This window comes from Anser anser, assembly GCF_964211835.1.
Source record: "Anser anser genome assembly, contig: HAP1_SCAFFOLD_101, whole genome shotgun sequence".
Lineage (NCBI taxonomy): Eukaryota > Metazoa > Chordata > Aves > Anseriformes > Anatidae > Anser > Anser anser.
Window position 1 is genome coordinate 9707 of NW_028154042.1, and position 6255 is coordinate 15961.

Here is a 6255-nt window from a genome sequence, read left to right on the forward strand (position 1 = left end):
TGAGCACGGGGTCAGAATGTGGTGTTGTAAAACCTCATAGTTAACTACTTCTGGATGCAACATTAATACTGTGTATCGCAAGCAGTGTTGTTGTTGTAGCCAGACAGTTAGATGCAACCGTATCTGGGTGAGGAAGAAGTTAAATTTGGCTTCTCTCTTTTTGCGCTTAGAACTTGGCAATAGCATGGCTGTCGATAGGAAACAGGTTTTGGCTTCTGTGAGCTTGTCTATAGCAAAGCTAATTATCTCCCTGTTCTTGTCTAGAACCATCCACAAGTAGATCAGCACTGAACTTCCCAGTTGTGTTAACAAGGCCCTCTCTTCATCGGGGCCGTCTGAATTATACCATGCTGGATTCTCCTGTCCCACCTTGTCAGCCCTCGACATCTTCTGTATTTGGCATTGGCAGTCCTAGGCTGTCCTTCATAAAAGAAATAGAAGATTCTACCTCTCAACAAGACGATGATAACATCTCAACAACCAGTGATTCCTCCTCTAGAGCATCTGATGAAGGTGATTTTTGTGTTCTCTGTTTAATTGACTTTTTTTTTAATGTGAAGTACCTTGCGTTCTTTAATATTCCACATCACCTTAGTAAATAAAATAGGTGAATGTCAACTTTGGATGCGAGAATTAAATTGAATTTTTAGTGTTTTAGAAGTATATAATCCTATCACCTTTTTAATAGAAGCGTGCTTTGGAATACGTTTATGATACCCTGATGTTAGAAAGAGTCAATGCTGAAATATACACGTTCAGCTAGGTTATATGTAAATTTTGAACTGGGACGGTAGGAAATCAGGCTGACTTGCCGTAGCTTGACAACTAGGCTGATTGTCTAGAAGGAAGAGTGACTCAGAATATCTAACAGACAGCTGGTTAAATGTGAATAAGTGCAGGTGACAAATAGGAACACGAGATGTTTTCCTGTGTTTCAGCAAGAGAAGATAAAGAAACTACTCTGTCATAAGCTATAGGCTGTTTTTTGACCTTTCTTGGTAGAAGGCTTCAGCTGTCAATACTTTCATGTCTTTTGCCAAATTCATTGAGGAAAGCACACCATTTTAAAATAAAAAATAAGCATCGTGTCGATGTAGGTTGGTACGTAGGTCTTCTCGCTGAAAGGGCGAACAGCAGGTTTGCAGCTTTTTCTAGTCCCCCATATAGACAGGGACTGACGTGTGCTCAGCAGGTTTTGCAGAGAACTTTTGTACAGCTGAGAGTAGAGTTGCTGGGCTTTAGCAATATAACCTGAGTGCACTAGAACTTTCTGGTGTGTCTTCGTAAAACATACATGGGCAGAAGATCGTTAACTCTTAGAGCAGCCTTTGGGGAATCTTCCAGGTTTAAAACCTATGCGATTATGATCTGTGCTGGCCTCCAGCCTTTTACCAACACAGAAAAAAGCTTTGTCCGTACAAATGCACTGATGTTTATGCGGTCCTCTTTTATCTTAGCCTGAAGGAAAAAAATATCTGCATTGGAAGCACAGTATTAACTTGGTAAGATTGCTGAAAACTACTTGCAGCTCTGTGAACAGTTTTCAAGTTTGTAGGTGATACTTGGTTTTCAGTCTGTACGTGAAGTTGATCTATTTAAAGAAGCTGAAGTCATGCTTATTTTTCTGTAATGAAGAACTTGAATTAGTGTGATCTTTATTGTTAAAGTTCTGTACGTACGAGAGGCATTTACATCTAGCATACGTCATTTTGGCAGATGTTGCAGTTTTAAAAAATACTTCATCGTCACTGCTCTGGCCCACAGAAGCTGAAAGAACTCATTCCCTCTCGCAGCATTCTGCAGCTAGCTCTAAGAAACCTGCATTCAGTTTATTTGTTTTTGGAGGACTGTGTCCTGTAAGTACTGCACAGTATTTCTTTTAATCAGTTTGAATGTGTACCTGTTTTTCTATCCACTTCTCATACTGTGTTTCCGTAGGTACGTGGAAGCACGTCTGTTTTTAAGCAAAACCAGCTTGGGTTTTCTCCATTTTACCCCGGAAAGACGGCCTATGCCGGTGGTGCAGCTGTAAGATCAAGGCAGCCAAAGACGGAACCTTATCAGGTATGAGAAAAGTAGTGTAGTGGGAAATAGTGATGGAAATAAAAAAAGCAGCACTGCCAAAGGAGCTTTGAGCAGGGAGCTGAATATGTGGTAACAGTTGCTCTTCTGCCCTCTTGGTCTACAAAAATAGACGTCTGAGATTGATTTCTGTTTAAATTCTTTAATGACAGTTTTTACCACAGGTAACACTTGTCAGAAAGAACAAGAATGACAGTTTGGGCTAGTTGTTGGTAGTTGGGGTTTCCTCTGTTGTTAGGTCTTTCAAAAAATTCCATTCAAGTGCCATTGTCTGCCTCTGACTACATTACGTTAAAATAACTTGATGCAAAAAAACCAATGACAGCATAACTTTGAAAACTTGTGTTTATGGTAGCAAAAGCTACAGTAGTCAAACCTGGCTAATATTTATCTGTGGATCTTCTTTTCCAAGCATGCCTACATTCATGCTATGGATATGTTGTATAAACCTGCAGTCTTTGAAAATATCTAAAATCAACTTTGCTGATCCTTTGTTCTTCTGGTACACAGAGGCATGCAGGACTAAATGCAGTCCCAAGATAAGCAGTAACATGCTTTCTGTTTTGAACGATTCATATAGTTCTTGGAGAGAGTTATTTGCCCCCAAGAGTTCTTGGAAATAGCAAATAAAAACTGCTGACAACTCTGATTAGCTAGAGCTGAATCGAAAAGGAAAGTCAAATCAGGTTTGGTAGGAATGTATTTAAATGAAAGTGACTTTTATCGATAAATCAAAAGGAATTTGAAGAAAATGAAAACGCGGGTTTGCTGGCTCTGTTCTGACAGTCCATTTGTGCAACGGAAAAAGGGCAGTACAAGTACCTCACTTACGGGAAACCTTGAAACCTTGTGGTGCAAAGCTGGGAACCCTCTTTGGTCGGCTATTTTTGTTTTTTACAATATTACTGCATTATGGTAAAAAGAGGAACCAAAATACTAGGCTTTTAAAGGAGAGAGTAGCTTGCTTCTTGCTGCTTGCTGTGAATGACAGCAAGGTACTAGAGAGTCCAGCGAAGGGCCACCAAGATGATCAAGGGACTGGGAGCACCTCTCCTCTGAGGAGAGGCAGAGACTGCTGTGCCCGTTTAGCATGGAGGAGAGGAGGTTTGGGGGGATCTTATTGGTGTATATAAATACCTGAATGGATGGTGCAAAGAGCATAGAGAGCCATTGTGTTTTCAGCGGTGCCCAGTGCCAGGTCAAGAGGCAACAGGCACAAACTGAAACGTGAGGCTCTGTCTGAGCATCAGGAAATGCTTTTGCACTGTGCGGGTGATGGAGCCCTGGCACAGGTTGCCCGGAGAGGCTGTGGAGTCTCCCTCTTTGGAGGTCTTCAAGAGCTGACTTGACATGGTCCTGGGCAGCCTGCTCGGGGTGGCCCTGCTTGAGCGGGGGGGTAGACCAGGCGATCTCTAGAGGTCACTTCCAACCTTAACCATTCTGTGGTTCTGTGAGTCTCACTTGTGTTTTTACACGCTGCGTGGTCTGCTTCCTGTCTTCACATCGTGTGATAAGCACAGTGTGGTTATTTGAGGGGTTTAACCTGGGAAGAAAAAAAGTCACACCAAAGGAAGTTTTTGACTGATATTTGAAGTTGGGTGGTGCAAATAAACAGTTTACTTTTTCAGTGTAATGTTTAGATCTGTTACAGTTTAAATCAGATCTTTATCTTTTAAGACAAAGATTTGCAGCCAACTTTAATCTTGGGGGAAGGGAGGAAGCAAGAGAGAAGTAAAACTAGTTCCTGGTTATGATTGTATACACTGATTTTAAGATGGTACACTTAGACCATCGTGAAACTCTGAGGTCTGTGTTGTTACTGAAAATGCTTTCTGTACCACAAGCCTTTTCTTGAGTTCTGTTTCCCTGATTACTGCTTCGGAGGCCTTAGCAGTCCTAGCATCATCCGTCTTGACCTTTTACAAGTACGGAGTTCTTTTATTGCTCGTGCAACAAGCACGTGCAAGATGCACTGAGGCCCAAGGTAAACTTCATTAAACTCCGAACGTATTCTCTTCTTTATGGCTTGAACTCCCAGTGACTGCATGTTTCTCTGTCATCAGAATATATTGATTGTATCATCAGTGTAGCCTTGGGACGTAAAAAACATGCCTCCTTAGCTGAGAATTGACCATTGTAACACTTAAAATGCTAATTTTTCAGGCACAAAAGAGAGCGAAAGCTAGAGAAGAAACTGTGCGGTCCCACGCTACCTTGAGTACCTCAGCGTGGTGCATCTTGGAGGCAGTGGAGAAGCTGTCAAGCCCTTTGTTGGTAAATAGCACTTCTTTTAATCTGTTTTTGCTTCATGTGTTTATAAAACTTAGTAAATGTGCCATCAAAGGATAAAGATAAAACTATTCTTCCTTACGTTGTGGCCGGTTTAATTTATTGCGCTGTTTTTTCAACAGGATGCTAAAAGAATGACATCTCTTTTGCCGCTGTGTTGTGTAAGTTGACCATGAACCCCCACATTTTTGTTGCAGGGAACCCTCTCTCTCAGGAGAAAAAAATTGCCCTCTAATATTTATGCTTTGTTTTTTCCCTCAGCCTCCGGACATAGATAAACCGGATATTACTGACTTCCAGTCCAAACGAAGAAAGGTAAGAACCAATAATGTCTTAAGCTGAGGTAGATAACTTTTTCAATGCTTTATCACTATTAGAAAAATTTTCTCAAACCTCAGTGACAACATAGACATCAAATCAAGTTAATATTGGCATGTATCCACAATAGATGATGGGCTGTGAAGATTACTCAGGTTAAGAATTATGTTATCTTTGTAAGTTGAGAGCAACAGCTCTAGAACACACCAAGTCGTTTTATCTTGTCCCCCAACTTGGGGTGAAGCTGCATATTAAAATTCCTCTTGAGGCAAGTTTTCTCTTGAAGAAATGATCACAAATAGAAAAATACTGCTTGAGTGGTCATATAGACTTTGTACAGACTTCCGTGTTCATTCGGGCACAGAAAACTAATTTTTCTGCTTTTTATCACCATTCAAAGTAAAGAGGAGGAAAATTGTTAATTTCCGACGCTATAAATCTTACGCTCCTAAATTCCTATTTGGAGGTAGCACAGAACTGGTGAGAATGCTGTGGTAAAGCATGATTTCCTTTCATTTTGTTTAAAAAATGAAAACTAGTCATCTTTTTTTGATGACTTTAGTTAGGGGTATCATTAAATTGCAAAACTGTACCAGGCACAATAGCTCTTGGTGTATTAAATGCCTAACTGGGGGAATTAATATTTTTCATTTTTACCTTTAAAACCAGCGATGAACCATCGTTGGAGTCTGATAAATTTTCCATAAAATTAAATGGGCATCTCTTTCTGCGAAAACATCTGTGTTTCCAGTATCAGTCTGAGTGTACAAATGACCACTTGTTAAGTGTATGGGCTTCTTAGGCTGGAAATCAAAGTGGACAGTAATACTGGTTGCTTATTGCTTTTAACTCTTTCAATCTCTGTATTGTTTAGCCAGCACAATCTCCATTTGGTAAAGTTCTAAAATGAATGTAGCAGCAACTGCTTAGTTTTTAGGGGGGTAGAGGTTTTTTTTTTTCTTTTTCTTTTCTGACGCTATAAATCTTAACGCTCCTAAATTCCTATTTGGAGGTAGCACAGAACTGGTGATAATGCTGTGGTAAAGCATGATTTCCTTTCATTTTCTTTAAAAAATGAAAACTAGTCATCTTTTTTTGATGACTTTAGTTAGGGGTATTCTTGGGCTTATTAAATTGCAAAACCCTTAAATGACCACTTGAAGATCAGGTGACTGAAGGAAATAACAAGATGTGCAAACTTTTCATCTTCTGTTCTAATGAGAAAAGGGACAGTGTCTCAAGAAGTTTCTGTGCTAATTCCTTGACTGGATGGATGTATAATTAAGTTTACAATCACTTCAGAGTTTACAAACATCTCAGATTTCCTGGACCATCTTTTCACCATCTGCCAAATTACAAGGGCATGGAGAAGTGAAGTATATCATAAATATTATCCAAATAACTAAAACCAAATCTGGTGTGAATTCTCAGTTATATTATAGCAATACACCTGTGATAAGGCATTAAGAAAGATCTGCCAGATTTGCAACAGAGAGCCTGAAATTGTCAGCCACTAAATGAATGTTGCACGCAGCTGTCAGTGGGTGAAAGGAGATAGATTGTCTA

At 39.9% G+C, this 6255-nt stretch overlaps 1 long non-coding RNA gene across 1 annotated transcript; it reads left to right on the forward strand.

Moving 5' to 3' along the window:
* Positions 1-1314: 1314 nt before the first annotated feature.
* On the forward strand, positions 1315-4342 carry LOC310890925. Its single transcript, XR_014577353.1, has 3 exons — positions 1315-1856; positions 1939-2064; positions 4246-4342. It is a non-coding gene; the product is annotated as an uncharacterized lncRNA (long non-coding RNA).
* Positions 4343-6255: the final 1913 nt, after the last annotated feature.